The sequence below is a fragment of the Quercus lobata genome, chromosome 11 (genome assembly GCF_001633185.2).
Source record: "Quercus lobata isolate SW786 chromosome 11, ValleyOak3.0 Primary Assembly, whole genome shotgun sequence".
NCBI classification, from domain to species: domain Eukaryota; kingdom Viridiplantae; phylum Streptophyta; class Magnoliopsida; order Fagales; family Fagaceae; genus Quercus; species Quercus lobata.
In genome coordinates, this window is record NC_044914.1 from 51,242,832 (window position 1) to 51,260,034 (window position 17,203).

Genomic DNA, 17,203 nt, shown 5'->3' on the forward strand with positions numbered 1-17,203 from the left:
GAATAAAATTCGAGGCATAATGTTGTACTCACCTAAACCTATAACGTTGGAACTTCATGCTCAAGCTTTCAGAAGGATGAAAAATAATAAATTTCTTATACTTAATAATGTACATATTGATGGATGTCTGGAATATCTCCCAAACAGTTTAGTATTGCTGGAGTTGTCTCATTGTTCCTTTTCCTTGCCATCCAATGTTACTATGGCTTATGTATTGCCTTTCCCCAAATACCTAACTCGATTTGCCAAATTGCAGGTTATTGCTAAAAAAATTGCAAAATGGAAGCAAGTGGAAGTGAGATACCAAATGAGTTTTGCACATCGGGTTGCCTTCTTGATTGGTTCCTTTCAAGCACCAAGGAGTGAGATTCCAGATGAGTTCAACCACCAGAGCGATGGAAATTCTATTTCATTCGTGGTTGGTCGGAATTGTAGATATCCATATCCTTTTGCTGTCTGTGTTGCCCTTAGACTGACAGACCGATCTTGTAATTGTCATGTTTGGGTTGACGTCAATGGTTTCATAATTGACGGTCGTTATGCCTGCTTAGAAAAAGTGAACCTTATCGTCTAATGTTTTTTTTTTTTGGATATCTTTGTGGACGGGATGAGTTAAAGCTATCTAAACAGAGTCATTTTAAGGTTACCTGTAGATTCATTAGTTATGATCACCCAATGGATGCTACAGCTATCATAAAAAAGTTGGGGGCCCATGTAGAATGCATCTATTGTCCTCATAAATCTTCCATCCCTGATTCCCTACCTTTACTACCTCTGTTCCCCACTTCTTGCAATGAAGGAGATTCAGGGCATGCAATTGCAATGGAAACAACAAATACTATTAGGTTTGAATATGGTTTGAAGGGATTTCAAGGTGATTTGAATATGTCATTATCCATCCCTATTGGCCCCGAGGTCCACCCTTCAATACCACTTCCTTATTCCTCAAATATGGATCATAAGGCTTTCGAAACTGTAAGTGATTTGGGGCATTTGAAGGACTTTCGCAATAATGGGTATGATTTGAGTTTGTCACAAAATGATTCAGATGCAAGTGAACGAGAGCCTCCTCAAGTACCTGATACATCTAATGGGTCTAATTTTGGGTTGGACCAAATAGATTTGGTAGGCTCAACTGTTAATGGTGGGTTTGATTTGGGTTCATCTTCAATGACCCATGAATTTGTGAATGATGACTTTGATTTGAATCTGTCTCCACCCTCAAAGAAAAAGGGGACATCTTGATCAAGCTTTGAAGAATTATGCCTCTCTTCCTTCCCCTGATTCCTATCGCCTCCAACTCCAAGTTAGTTCCCTTCACTTGTAAGTATTTACAACTTCAACTCCCCTCACCCCATTTTTTATGAATTTTTTTTTTTAATGTACAATGAGTGCTTTGTTTGTTTCTTGGGCATATATATCTTAAAAAGTTCTTTTATGGTGATGTGAATTGGGTTTGTTTCAGCTTGTGTTATTAAAGTTTTTGTTATGTTCTGCATGCCTGGCTATTGTATGAGTAATAATAAGTTCAGTGAACTGTTCACGGTCTTTGTGGTCATGTGGTACTTGTTTTTCAATCAAAACAATTTATCAAGTAGAAAGAAAGTTTTTAGAACGGAAGATAATTACCCTGTTGAGACTGTGTAGCTGTCTATGTTTGTTTAGTCAAGTAATAGTAATAGAGAATGTACTCTTTAATAGTGTCTAATTTGATTATTCATTGAGCTAGTTGTGTGACACAATTAAATTCTGTTGCTTGGAAGGCCTTTCACCAAAAAAAATATTAAATATTAGAGGACTTCATCAAATGCTTGGTCTGCATGAACAAAAAGCAAATGTTTAATGAGGTCCTTGACAAGGTTGTTTCTAGAGCACAATCTTGGAACGCTAAAATCCTATCCCAAGCTTCCAGAATTACTCTAGTTAAATCCGTCCTAGCATCTATTCCCACCTACACTTCCTCTACCTTCTACCTTTCAAAAAACATTTGTTCCAAAATTGATGTCTTAAGAAATTTACTTGGGGTCACTTTGAGGACAAGAATTTTTTTTCCCAATGTCCTGGACCAAGGTTTGTAAGCCCAAAGATTTGGGGGGGTGGGGTTAGAAAGTTGGAAGACACAAACATTGCCTTACTAGCCAAATTTAGGATGGGCTATGGCCTCTAACCTTGATGTGAAATGGTTCAAATCCTCGAAGCCAAATACCTTCAGAAAAAAGGTTTCCTCAAACCATTATTGATCTCTCTCTCCTCCTGGTTATGGAAAGGCATCTACAAGTCTAAAGCTTTAGTGAAAAAAAAGGGTTGCTTTCAAGTTCACTCTGGCTTTGAAATTAATATTTGTGAAGACCCTTGGATTCCTCCCAACGAAACTTTACTCCTACTTGTATAAGAGCCCTCCCTAATTATAAATATTGGGTTTTTCAACTAAAAACTCAATCTAAATTAGCTTGGGACATTAACATTCTTAATGAACTCTTTGACAGCATCACCATCATAAATATTTTGTAGATTCCTCCCTCCCAGACAAATGCTCCAAACAAGCTCTTTTGGTCTCCCAACCTCCATAGCTTTTTCTCAATTAAGTCAGCCTACCTATTAGATCATTCACCAGTTTCCAAGATTCAGGCCCTCTCTCAAAACATGACAAGAAGCACCCCTGTAAACTAAAAATTCGTAAGAGATTAAAACTAATGCTCTAAAATTGCATGGGATATCCTTTCTACCAAAAAATCACTCAATAGGAGGTGGCCACAAACAGACATGACATGTGTTCTATGCAACCAAGATATGAAATTTGTAAATCACATCTTTGTCTCATGCCATTATACAGTTACCATTTCCATTTGGTTGCTCTCTCCATGGCCAATTCTCACAGCCTCTCTTGGAACTCTGTCCCCAAGTAACATTGTGAAATTTTTCATTTTTCCGCAATGCCACCTGAAGATTCCCACAAATGAAGAACACAAGTTCACTCTCTTTGCCTCTATTCTATTTGATAAAATATGGAGAATTTGAAATCAAACCATTTTTGCAGGTCACACAATGAACCCAAAGGAAGGTGCTGAAACGTTTAAGGTGTACTTTGATCACATTTTGAAGCGAAATCATGACTTGAAATTACTATTTTGGTTCACAAACTGCGTTTGAAATAGACACCGCCCTTTTATTAACTGTATGGTACATGGGTAGCCCGTATCCTACTTGACTTTAAGCAACTACTATATATTAATAATAAAATAATATTTACTTTATATATTATTTAATATAATATTAATATTACAACCGAGCGAGTAGTAACTCTATACTAGGAAAATGAAGCATTGAGATCCTGTGCCATTGAATTGATCTAATGATAAATAAATAAATGGACACCTCATTTAGACACGTTAGCGATATGCATGACATCCCATTTCCCTTCGCTCTTTCAATTTCTTCTCGTTCTTCTTTTCATTCTTACCTATTCAATATTTTCAGAAACTCTCTCTCTCTCAGCCAAACATGCCAAAAAATAAGCCACCGTTGATGCTACATTGACCTCTCCACCAAAGACTAGTTGTGCACCAACAGTGTTTCAGCTACCCAACCAAAAAAAAAAAAAATTGTGATTAGATCTGGTAATGAATTTTGATATCAAATTTATGAATTTTTTTTTCCCTTTCCTTGATTTCTTTGCTAAGGATCTTCCCTTTGTTTCATTTATAGCACTAAAGATTATCTATTTCTTTTATTGCATTTTTTTTTATAAATATTTGATTGATTTTTTGTTGAATGTTTTCCAAATTTTTATAATTTGTATGAAGCGTAATTGAGTGTGTGCATGTCAATGGCCAAGACTGGTGGGTGGCTGGCAGCATTTCTTGCTTTTTTCTTTTTTCCTTGAGATTTTGTGATGTTGGGTCCTCTAATGCTGATGTTTGGTTGTTGGCGCTATTGGGGTTACTATGTTATGTTTGTGTTATCATGTCATGAGTTTTAAGGGGGAAAAAGTACAACAGAAAATAAAAATAGAAAAACAGAGTGTTTCACGGTAACAAATTCATTTTAAAAAGTGTCTTGTTTCTTGAGGTTGTCTTTCTTGCTTACAAATTCATTTAGATTTCATATTTAGTGTTGAAAAAAAAGCAATAAGAGATGAAATAGCTTTAGTTGGTTGCTTTGAAAACAGAAATTTCTTACTGATGAGTAGTAACTTTTTTTTTTTGTTAATATAATGAGTAGTAACTTTGGAGAAGGTTATTGATGACTCTTAAAGAATTTTTATGTTAGGCCCCTTTTCAATCCACTAAAGAAAGATCATGGAGTTCTATTGATAAATTATATCACTTTGGTGATTTACGTTTTTGCATAATGTGATTTCATTTGCTATTATATGGGAATTGAATTTGTAAGAAAGAAAGACAACCTCATCTACCTATATATATAATTAAAGTCAAAGCTTAGTGAAGATCCAATTAGTTCTCAAGTTGAATTTCAATTGTGGGCTAATTTTGAGCCATGTGTCATAAATATTTTCTTAATTTGGGTGCTCTAAAATAAATGTTATTTTGGTAGAGCAGAAAATTATCTTGATTCTCTTTCATTGTTTTGGTAGAGCAGAAAATTATCTTGATTCTCTTTCATCTAAGTGTCTTTTCCACTTCTTCTCTCCATCAAATCCTAATAAGCCCCTACATATTCTACAGTTATAAATTCACCTATTATTATTTTGTGTTTGTAAATTTCTGGACCATTTCTCTTAAGTGTGTGCAAAAAACTGAGGAACCGAACAAACCAACCGAACCGTTGCCAAATTTTCGGTTTGGTTTCGGTTCGGTTTCATTTTTTAAAAACCGAAATTTCGGCTTCGGTTTCAATGCTGGATTTTTTCACACCGAAACCAACCGAATATATATATTCATGTAACTTTAGTACAGAACTGATCAGTGGCTTAGTGGTATGCTCCTTGTGGTTTGGTAAGCTGATCCTATGTTCAAATCTTCATGTGGGGCGTGTGTTTTTTGCTAGAAGAAGCTTTCTCAAGCTTTCTTCACTCAAATTCTTCAGTCTCTTTCTTTAGTTCAGCCGCCCCCTTCCCCAACTTTTTCTCTCAATTTTTTGTCTTTTTCCTTAGAATCATCGGTGCAATTGTTTGACACACACTCAGAGAGCAAAATGGAAGAAGAAGCTTTCTCAAGCTTTCTTCACTCAAATTCTTCAATCTCTCTGACTCGTATATCTCTGATTCTCATATAATCGGTGAGTTTTTTTTACACTTTAGACTGTGTTTGTTTTGTTTTGTTTATACTGTGATGTTTTTTTTCAAGTGAACGGTGATTTTGCTTTAGAGTGATCTGTGTGAAAAGTTTTAAGCTTGTGGTTTTTAACGATTCTGAGTGTGATTTTATATGCTTTGGTTTTTGCTTTATCGTTTGAAAAAGTGTGGTTTTGAAAATCTCAATAACCCTCTCTTTGAAAAACCGAAAACCGACTGAAACCGACCGAAACCGAAATACACCGAAACCGATTGATTTCCAGCCATTTTGGTCGGTTTCGGTTGAGAATTTTACAAACTGAAATATTCGGTTTCGGTTGGCCATACCCATACAAACCAACCGAAACCGAACCAAGCACACCCCTAATTTCTCTTCCTTATTTCTCTCACCTCTTAAACATATTTCTCCTCTATGGCACCTACACACAGCCTTACATAATATGAGCACCTACACAGTGCAAAAGGCCTCTCTCTTCCTGTATAAATTTAGCTTTGTATTGATCCAAAATGCAAAAAACAATCACTATATTTACCCAAAAAATAAAACCCATTTCTATTTGTTTTTCTTCTTTATGACATTTGTTTTCCTATGGCAGAGTTGATGACCGCACCAACTTAGACATCAAACAGTCTTCCATGACTATGAGGTCCATTTCATGCCTCTTCTTCTTCCGTTATTTTTTTTCCCTATGTCAACTGTTCTATTTGAAAAATGCCATTGGTTTGTTTTCTGAGTGATCATTCAAGAAATTCGTTGGGATTATTTTGTTTACTATCTTTATTTTTATTTTTTCTCTTTTGGAACTAACAACTGCTACAATTTTGAAATTAATAGCGTTGACCATTGGTGGTTTCATTACATCTTATCAAGCCCTTAGATTAAATAGCATTGGCCTTTGGATTGACCCCTTAGAAATTGCCTGCAACTTGTCTATCAAAATACTTGACTATAAGATTTTTGTGACATTGGAGCTTTAAAAGCGTATTTCTAGGATCCTTTGGCTATTGTGTTTGTTATACTTGAGTTGTGAGGTTTGGATTGATGCTTTAGGAGACAAAGACAACCTTAAATTTTCAAAATGTTAGAACTCCATCTAATTTAAATTGTTAAGTCCCTTTTAAGTCAAGTTTTTGTGTTTTAAGAATTTGCATGAGCAGTTGGTCTATGGAGAATTACACGAGTTATTATTGCTGGCTTTGACACAAACCTTATGAAAGCAAAATATCCACTGTATTATGTGGATAGATGACTTGATTTGAATATTTTCAATTGGTTAATTCTAATGCAAAATGTCCTTTTTAGCTTATTGTATCCATTTCAATAAATCTTCATATTTTATATATTTTTTCTTGCATTAGTTTTAACATAGCCAATAATGTGTTATTGGGACAGTTGTTGAATCACTCTGCTGCTCCCTCATCAAGCAATAAATCCCAATGGAAGAAAGCAATAACAGATTTTCATGTTGTTTGAACCCATAACTTGCATTAACATCGAATACATCCAAGTCATGCAGCAGCATAACTGCCTCTGCTGTTTCAAAATTCAAGGTGCTATTGTAAATGGGGTAAAACTTGCAACTGATACTATTTTTTTTTTTTTTTTTGTTCTTATTTTGTTGGTTTGGTGATTGAAGTGGCTCGTGATGGGTCCAAAATTTAATATTAAATTTAGTCTCTTAAGAGTTAAATGAACTGTTATTTATTAAAATTAGAATTAACTTCTGACCTTGCATATACTTCCTTATAATGCTTCTCAATCCACTTGAATATATCAATGAGCTGAATAAATCCAAAGCCAGAGGCACAAAACTTGGTGTTTCATCCACTGCTAAAACAAATGCAAGAGCCAAAAGCAGATAAAAGTTCTTATTACTTCCTCAAACTTACGAGATTCTTATTTTCCTTAAGACCCCTCATAAACTTAATAGTGGGTACATAATTTGCGATGCATGTAAGAATTCAAGAATGTCTTCAATTGTCAAATTTGAGAACTTTCCCATGGGTAGGGTGCATAATATAGTTGGTGAATGATAAGATGAATCCTCAAGAAAGTTCATTTATGTGGCTTATTTGTATTTGATGCAACTAGAAACTTTTTTTTTTTTTTTTTTTTTTTTTTTTTTTTTTTTTTTTTTTTTTTTTTGGTAGAAACTGTATTTTCATATAATTAAGAACATTAGTGGAATAATGGATATGATCAATAAGTTCTTATTTGAATGCATGGAATTCTCAGATTTTTAAATTATTCCCAATTTTATTTAATGGCATGTCATTTTATGTTCATGTGTTTCATATATCATCCAATGATGGGTAAAAAAGTTTAATGGGTAAAGAAGTTTAAGTGAGTAATCATTTTTTTTCTTGTTATAGAATTCCTAATACATGTAGAATGGTCAGGAGGAAGAGAAATAAGAAGAATGGTGCAGGTGGTGGTATAACCATGGTCCCCTGGTCCTATGCTAATAGAGGTTAAGAACGTTCTTCAAACTTAGGTACGGCCTTTATTTTTCTCTTTTTAAAAAATTGGAATTCTAGAGGGTTTTGTAGGATTGTTGAAGTTGGAAGAGTGAGATAAATGGGTTTATTGAGATTTGAGGATCAGTTAAATGATGGAGCTTGCATATGTTCTTTTCAAGAGAGAATGTGCTATCAATTTTTTGTTATTTTGATGTGCAGGTTATTTTATTTTCTTGAAAATAATTTTTTTAAGTTCCTCACCTTTGGTGACCAATTCATGGTCATTTTGTTATGTATGTATTTGTCTTCTTTATTTGGTTATTAGAAAGGATTATATCAATTTCAAAGACATTTTTGTAAGGTGGTTCATGACTTCATTCTAAACAATTTGGGTAACTGAAATACTATTACTTTATAACTAATTACGTATAAAACCTTGAGGATGAAACTGATTTTTTGTAATGCCTTATTTGCAATTATAATCTACCTTCCAGAATATCATGAATAAGAGTGCCAAATAATTTTTTTTTTGTTTTTTTTATTTTTTTGTTTTATTTTTTCTATTTTTGTTTTTGCTTGAAAGTGCCATATTAACATTATTAGAACTGGTAACGGTAATGTGGCAGACCACCATACTGAATGACATTGGGTAAGTTTTCCTGATTCTTCTTATGACCCCAAAATTCTACAATAACTTAGTGGTAGAATGAGTCTTCAAGGTTTTAATTTCTTTAAGGGGTAATCATTTTTATGAGTGCGATGATGTATTGCAAAAAAAATTTCCCACGCTTCACGAGTTAGTGACCATCCCTTGAAAATTGAGATCATAGCACAATATATGAGAAAATCGATGATGTATTAAAGTCAAAATACAATCAAAATTCAAATTAGCTTCTAAATGTAGTCTAAAATATCCATTTTAACTTTCTTAATTTTAATGCCAAGTGACCGATTTATAATACTCAATAAGAAAGCTGAGATGACCATTTCATTGTTATTCTTTGCTTGACGACCATTTCATTATTACTATTATTGAATATTTTCATGCATAAGCATAAATGACCATTTCATTATTACTTTTTTTTTTTTTTTTTTTTGCTTCACGACCATTTCATTATTACTATTATTGAATTTTTTTTTATTTTGTCTTTTAATTTTGATATATTATTATTTAGTAAGTTTTTTCAATTGGTTGCATTGATGTCAAGCTTATGATGAGAAGGTAATAAATACAAACAATTCAAGTCTAAATCTTGACATCTTTGATAATTTTCTTTTAGCCTTTTTTACTTTAGTTGATTTTCCATACAAATTAGATTGTTTATATTTTTGCTGTAATTATTTCTCTGAACTAATGAGCATATTTTTTATTTTGTTTCTATTCAAATACTTTGTATACGAAGATCTTGGACATAACAAATTGTAATTAAGTTGAATGATCTACACCTATCCTCATCCAATTTTGGAGATACTATTAGACCAACTTATTCTTTTATTCTGTGTTGTATTTAGTAGAATTTCACGGACAATGATTGTGAATTGATATTATATATGTAGCATCCAATAATGATTTTCAAAATTATATACGTAATAGCAGTATAATGAGAAACATGACATAACTAATATCATGAAAGTTGTAAGAAAAAATTACTTTAGTATCTTCAAATGTCCTAGCTGAATTAATGTTCTATATGTTCAATAATCATGCACGAGTTACATACTAGTTTTAGTAATGCAGATGGTGAGATAGTGAGTTCAAGACCCACTAGGAGTGTCTGAAACTTGGTAATAAAGAAGATGATGTGTTTTTATATGTTTGAGTAAAAAGTGTAGTGGCAATATAAATTAATCCATATCCTAAAAGTTTTGCTAAATTACCACTTTCTCACAAATCACCAAGCTTAGCCTTCAACCTAAGATGAACGGATGTTGAATGTACGTACACTCAAAAGGCATAAAACTCACAAACTAGACAATCAAATGGACTTTGCATTTAATACAGGCACAAACCAAACTAGAGTGTTAGATTCGGCCACAACTAAGAAATAAACATAGATAAGAGAAAAGTGGAGAATCATTCTAGATCAAAATAAATAAGAGAGAGTCCTTATGTACTTGTAAGGACTGAAATTGGATTGGACCCAATATAGGATTGGGTTCTAGCCCAAGCGGCCCAAACAATAAATTTGTAGAGCGTGGATGAAAGAACTAGATCTATTCTAGAAGAAAAACGATAAAATTTGGTAATTTAAGGCTGTTAGACACAAGTAGGATGAGAAAATCTGTCCTCGGAATAACTTGAGGAGTTTATATTATATTATCTTGTTGATCAATAAGATTATACAAGAGTTCACAGTCTTGTTCTAAAATTGCTTCCTTTTTTCCCGATTACCCCCCTTTTAGTACATCTTCCCAAGTTATATACTACAATCTTGGTATCATCCCTACCACACACGTGTAGGTTAGGTTCGGGGAACTCCTTCCTGTCCTATCCAGCACCTCCCAGAACTATCAACTAGTAGCTATAAAGCTGTTTGATCACTGTTCAGGCATCACTTCCACAGTAATGCTGCCAGAGAGTTGGTTGGGAGTCATTTAATGTGGAGGCAGCAGCTTTTTAAAAATATTTGCTGCCTTTCTCCTTTCTTATCTCTTGTCCAACGTCTAATTCTTAGTAGTGATGTAACTTCGAAGAAAGTCCGTGATGATATAACACTCTTACTAACCTCGGACCCTTATTACCGAGATGGCTTTTCTCCTGGACATTCGTTTGGGCTTATCTCATATTATATCTACTCTTCTCTTTATTCCGTTCTCCTTATAATCTTATCTGGACATCCTGAGATGGTCTAATGTCCTCGAATTGAGCCATAGGTCTAGTTAGTACAGCCTTAACAGTACCTCCTGATTAACTGGCCCTTACAGTACTGTTTTCAATCAATAACCAATTTTTGTAAACCCAATAATGTAATTCATGACATCAATTGTAGAAATCCCATTCTAAATCGTCTCCTCTGGATAGGTTTTCTCACTAGGGTTGAAGAAAACGTTTACCACATCAATTTTTGTTTTCAAAGAAATTGTTCGTGGTCCAAAGAAATAAAAAGAGTGGGATTGGACCTCAAAAAAAAGCCCAAGGCTTGCACAACTTTGCTTAGCATGAAATCAGTACTAATTGAATGAATTATGATTATTAAAAAAAAAAAAAAAAAAAAAATCTTCACCCAATGAAAATTAGTACTAATAAATTCTTTTATTATTGCATATACGTTCAGTATGCTAAAAGGCCTAGGCCTAGTTGCGTATAGCATGGCCCTGATTTTATGAGCCATTGCTAAAAGGCTCTAGTTATTTCTGTATCTTTTTCAACAATGGCTCCCGCTAAAGACGACGGGTTTAAGAAACTCAAACACCTATCACTCGTCTCCAAGGTCTGCTCTGAACTCGAAATGCATTTAGGATTTGGAGACAAAGATCTCGCCGAGTTCATCACCGACTTGGGCTGACACTGCGACACCGTTGTCGGATTCGACTCCAAACTGAAAGAGAATGGCGCTGAGTTGCCCGATTACTGGGCCGGAGACGGGTGAGAGGCATCTAGTACGTAAGTTTAGAGGTTTTGGTTTATCATCGGCATATGAAGAAGGATGCTTATGGACATGAACAATCCCTTAGCTTTGGACAGAGGTCGAAGCTGTCGATTCAGGAACAGAGGCAGAGCTTGCCAATCTATAAATTAAAGAAGGAACTCATTCAGGCTGTGCATGAAAATCAAGTCCTAGTTGTAATTGGTGAGACTGGTTCAAGTAAAACAACTCGGGTAACTCAATATCTAGTAGAAGCTAGATACAAAACAAAGGGTAAAATCGGCTGAAGAGTTTGGTTGTCGTTTGGGTGAGGAAGTTGGATATGCTATTCGATTTGAAGATTGTACTGTTCCAGATACTGTCATCAAGTACATGACTGATGGTATGCTTCTTAGGGAAATTTTGATCGATGATAACATTTCTCAGTACTCTGTTATTATGCTCGATGAAGCACATGAGAGGACTATACACACGGATGTTCTCTTTGGATTACACAAGCAACTAGTGAAACGAAGACCCGACCTCCGCTTGATTGGCACGTCTGCAACACTGGATGCAGAGAAGTTTTTAGGGTATTTCTTTAACTATGATATATTTATAATTCCTGGTAGAACTTTTCCTGTAGAGATACTCTACTCCAAACAGAACCAGAAGGAGACATCCTTCTCTTCTTGACTGGTCAGGAGGAGATTGATTTTGCATGCCAATTTCTTCATGAAAGGATGAAAGGGCTAGGTAAAAATGTTCCTGGATTGATTATTCTACCAGTTTATAGTGCACTTCCAAGTGAAATGCAGTCAAGGATATTTGAACCTGCATCTCCGGGGGAGAGGAAAGTGGTAGTTGCTACCATTATCACTGAGGCATCTTTGACAATTGATGGAATATCTTATGTTATTGTTCCTGGGTTTGCAAAGCAGAATGTGTATAACCCGAAGCAAGGGCTTGATTCACTTGTCATAACTCCTATTTCACAAGTTTCAGCCAAGCAGCGAGCTAGGCCTGCTCGGGGTACGGGACCTAGGAAATGTTATCGCCTCTACACTGACAGTGCATACCGCAATGAGATGTACCCTACTTCAATTCCTGAAATACACAGGATAAATCTTGGGTTAACTACGCTTACCATGAAAGCTATGGGGATAAATGATCTTCTGTCTTTTGATTCATGGATCCACCTTCACCCCAAGCTCTCATTTCTGCCATGGAACAGTTGTACAATCTAGGAGCTCTTGATGAGGAAGGGCTTCTGACCAAATTGGGCCAGAAAATGGCAGAATTTCCTCTTGAACCACCATTATCTAAGATGCTGCTTGCCAGTGTGGACCTTGGATGCAGTGATAAGATTTTGACCATCATTGCAATGATTCAAACAGGGATATCTTCTAAAGGCCTAGAGAGAAACAAGCGCAAGCTGATCAGAAGAAGGCCAAGTTTTTCCAGCCAGAGGGAGACCATCTAACATTACTTATGGTTTATGAGGCTTGGAAAAGTAATAACTTTTATGGGCACTGGTGTTTTGAGAACTTTGTTCGGTATACATCCTTGAGAAGGGCAAAGGATGTGAGAAAACAGCTCCTCACTATCATGGATAAATATAAATTGAACGTAATAACTGCAGGGAAAAATTTTACAAAGATCCGAAAGGCGATTACTGCAGGTTTCTTTTTCCATGCATCTAGAAAGGATCCACAAGAGGGCTATAAGACCCTAGTAGAGAACCAACAATTCTATATACATCCAAGCACTACTCTTTTCCAGAGGCAACCTAACTGGATCATCTACCATGAGCTGGTGATGACTACAAAGGAGTACACGTGAGAGCAGTGGTGAAACCAGGATTTTGTGTGCGCGGGGGGGGGGGCGACTAGAAAATGAAATTATTAAATTTTTTTCCTCAAAAGTCTTTGTCGGAGTTTAAGTACTTTATAAGTCTATATAAATCAATATTATTTGTGTATGGTTATCTACATATATGATATATTAGGTGATTTATATTTTATATTATAGAACATATACAATTAAACAAAACAAATATATACCATTAAACAAAACAATAAAGGATCTTCTTAAAAAAAAAAAAAATTGAAGAGGAGTCACATCACCCACATGGAGAGTAGATAAAATAGTGTTTATTGTGTACCTTTTGAAGTGTCTAATTTTTCACCAGACACATGGAGGGCATCCTCTTAGAGTTGGAGAGTAAAAAGCCCAAGGCTTTGGCAATCAGTACTAAAAAACTTGTAGAATAAAACAACAAAAAGCTAATAAGAGAGAGTGAGAGAGAGCCAGAAAGGAGAGAAACGGAAAAGATTTTAAAGACCCACCTATCAGCCCAAATGGAAAAAAACTGGTATTGTTTTCTAAAGTCGATGGAGACAAGCGCACGGAACACAGCCTCCTTCGACCTTAATTTCAAAGTAAGCCAAGTAAATTTTTTGTGAATGAGGAAGAGCAAAAATTGAAACCCCTTTTTGTCTCCTTTATTTTATGAGATAATTGTAAAATAAATACGTGCTTTTATTGTATAGATATCTTGATAATAATTACTGTATTTGTGTTTTTGAAGTGTTATGTTCACAATATTTTCACAATAAATTTGTCATTTTAGATTTAAGTGGCGGGTAAAAGAGTAATATAAGTGGTGGTTTAAAAACAATAATAACTCATCACTTAGATTTATTGTGAAAAATATTGTGGATATATTATTATTATTATTTTAAAAGAAAATTTAAAAAGGAAAATAATTTTAATAGCAAGATTGGGGGGCCAGGAGCTTATATTGGGAGATTGGTTTCATAGATTTCGGGATCTCATTTATATAAATGATTTTTTTTTTTTTTTAATTTGGGGGGCCATGGCCCCCTTTGGCCCCAACGTGGCTCCGCCACTGCGTGAGAGGTCACGGTTATGGATCCTAAATGGCTCGTGGAACTAGCGCCTAGATTTTTCAAGGTGGCAAATTCTACAAAGTTGAGCAAGCGAAAACGACAAGAAAGGATTGAGCCACTATATGACAGACATCACAAGCTGAATTCTTGGCGTCTGAGTAAACACCATGCTTGAGATGTCTCAATGTCATTCATTTTGATTATGGGTATTGCTGTAAATCGGAATGGTGCTATTTGCATGGTTGTCCCTCGTTATTTGATGTGGTGCATTCAGCGGGAGAGAAATAACCGGCACTTAGAGGGTTCAGAAAAAGCAATTTCAGATCTTAAACTATTCTTTTTAAGATCTTTAGGACTAGGTTTTAGTGTAAGGTTTTGTTCTTTTGTTTCAGTTCATGGTTTAATGGAATTTTGTACTTTATGCGCTTGATTTTATTGTAAAAGGGAGCTGCTAGTTCTATTCAGATTATTGTTACACTACATGAATTTTATTGTATTATTGTTGTTACACTACATGAACTTCATTGTAAACGGGAGCTGCTAGTTTTATGCAGTGTTTTCAGTCATTAACCAGTTGTTGTAAACCCATTCACTCTAAAAAATTCATCAAAACCATGCTACAATAGAGAATGTAAAATTCTTAATGATGGCATAAAACTATTAGTTTGTTTCCTTAGATACAGTTTGTTGCATTTAGTTTATTATGTGACACACACACACACATATGTTCCTATTAAAAATATTGTTTTACATGTTAACATCATGTACACGGTGCTAAATTACTGTGATAATAAGAAACGCACATCCACTTGAAATTTATTTCCCACCATTGAACTACTATGCTAAATGACATTCCTTTAAAACTTTACCTGTCAGTTGTTCAACTGCCTGTCAACGTATATCTGTCCCTCTGTGATATATCTAGTAAGATCTGGAGTTGGATGCATAATGTCTGAGCAAACAAAGAAATCAAAGTTCAAGATTTTTTTTTTTTTTTTGGTAAATCAATGTTCAAGAATTGATTTGTCATTAAAACAAGATCGACGAATAGGTGAGATGATTTGAGAATCCATTACCATCATTAGGCAATGCTAAAATCAGAATTTGTGTAATAGAGCCTTTCCGCCCTTCAATTCTTCCAGCACGCTCATAAATTGTTTCCAAATCAGTATACATATACCCACGATACAATGCCTTCCCGGCACTTCTTGACAGGCAGCAGAAACCTGCACAGTAGCAATTAGTTGTTTGCGTCAAGCAAATTGTTTTAGAAAGCTTTTGAGGCTCTTACAGAGAACTCAAATACTCCAGACAAACAACAAAGTCTTGACTTTCAAATATACTTGGAAGCCATGTAAAATTTGTAAATATATTATATATTTCTGAGTATTAGAATCACAAAAAGATGTTGAAGGATGTACAGGCGGCTTCATGCATCCTGACACTGACCTTAGTTTATTTCATAAATTACAGTATATGGCACAGCCCCGGTGCAAATTAAGACGTAAAGATTTTACATTACCTCATGAAGAGCATCAGCATAAGAACTCATATTTGTAAGAATGACAAGAACATGCTTCCCACATTCAAAAGCCAAATGTTCAGTAGTAGTAAGAGCTGTACGAGAAGTGATAATATGTTCAATTGTAGGGTCATTTTCCTGTAAAAGAGCACATCAGTCGACACAGTTTACAAATGCAATTCAAACACTGTATAACTTAACTCATAAAGGAACAAGTATATCAAAATATGGTCCATATGCAGATTTAAAATTATACCAGGTTCAGAAAAAGAGTCACACTCTCCATAGAGCCATTTTCCTTAAAATCACATTTGAAAACTGTGAAGTCTCCATATTCACACCCATAGCTACAAATACAATGGCAATATTGCCCTCTTCTGCATACTGTAAATGGTGCGGACACGAGGTACAAGCCCCCAATTACACACACGTATAGGAGGAAGAGCAAAAAGAAGACGGCCCAACCTGTGGCCTTATGGATGGAGCATACTAGTTATTGGGCTTGAAATTAAGCAAGCCCGAACATTTAATGATTAGGGTTTCTTTAGGGTTTTTTTTATTGTTGGCTATTTAAACAATTTTTCAGATTATTGTAAGACAGTTTTGAGAATTATTAAAAATAAACGTGTGTTTTCTTTCACTGGTGCCGACTCCAGTTTGCTTGGTGCTGACTCCTAGGGTTTATCTATTGTTCTATTGTTAGTGTGGTTGTCCTACGTCAGTTTTGGTATCAGAGCAAACTTCCGGTCCATACAACACAACCGTAGACAACCAATAGAAAGCAAAACCATCAAAAAGAGTAACCCACGCAAGACCCATCAGCCACCAGCCGCCGGAATCCACAAATCAACACTCACCGCCGCAAGACCCAGCCGCCGAAACCCATTGTCGACCCACCGCTGCTGAGATTGACGATCAATTGCCGCTGCTGAGATTGACGAGCCACTGCCGCTGCCAAGATCCGAGACAAGCAGCCACCCGCCATTGTCTGCGCCTCCTTCGCGCCGCCACCAGTGTCAATCCCCTACGCAAGCAGAAGACTCTCATCGCAGAGAAAATATATATTTTTTCTTTCTCAGTTTTGAGTCCGTTGTTTGTTTCTTTAGTTTCTTTAGTTCAGTCTCAGTCTGTAACTTCTTCTAAGTTTTAAGTCCTTCGTGTACTGTATTTTATTATTTTTGCATAAAAAAAATAAAATAAAATAAAAAAAAATCTGACCAAGCAGATTCCAGGCCCGTGACAGACTAGTCCAAGCCCAAGAGCATGTCATCCAAGTGAGCTTCCTTTCCAAGTATCAGGTTCTTTCTTTGTCTCATTGGTAGCTTCAATTTGTCATTCTTAATACATCTCTAGTTTCTTAACGTGCATTCCCCACCATTAGTTTATTTAATTTACCTTGTTTTGTTAGCTAGTTGTTGTGTTGGCCATCTATTTCTTTCAATACCCATTAAAAAAAAAAAAAAAAAAAAAAAAAAAAAAAAAAAACTAT

General features: G+C 35.2%; 2 long non-coding RNA genes and 2 pseudogenes across 2 annotated transcripts; 3 read left to right on the plus strand and 1 right to left on the minus strand.

The window, feature by feature from the left end:
* Window positions 1–7,924, plus strand: LOC115967818. Its single transcript, XR_004086562.1, has 2 exons — window positions 1–1,323; window positions 7,655–7,924. It is a non-coding gene; the product is annotated as an uncharacterized LOC115967818 (long non-coding RNA).
* On the plus strand, window positions 5,070–6,820 carry LOC115967817. Its single transcript, XR_004086561.1, has 3 exons — window positions 5,070–5,212; window positions 5,851–5,901; window positions 6,648–6,820. It is a non-coding gene; the product is annotated as an uncharacterized LOC115967817 (long non-coding RNA).
* Window positions 7,925–11,206: 3,282 nt separating the features above from the next.
* On the plus strand, window positions 11,207–14,630 carry LOC115967092 (annotated as a pseudogene).
* A 240-nt stretch (window positions 14,631–14,870) lies between these two features.
* On the minus strand, window positions 14,871–16,086 carry LOC115967959 (annotated as a pseudogene).
* Window positions 16,087–17,203: the final 1,117 nt, after the last annotated feature.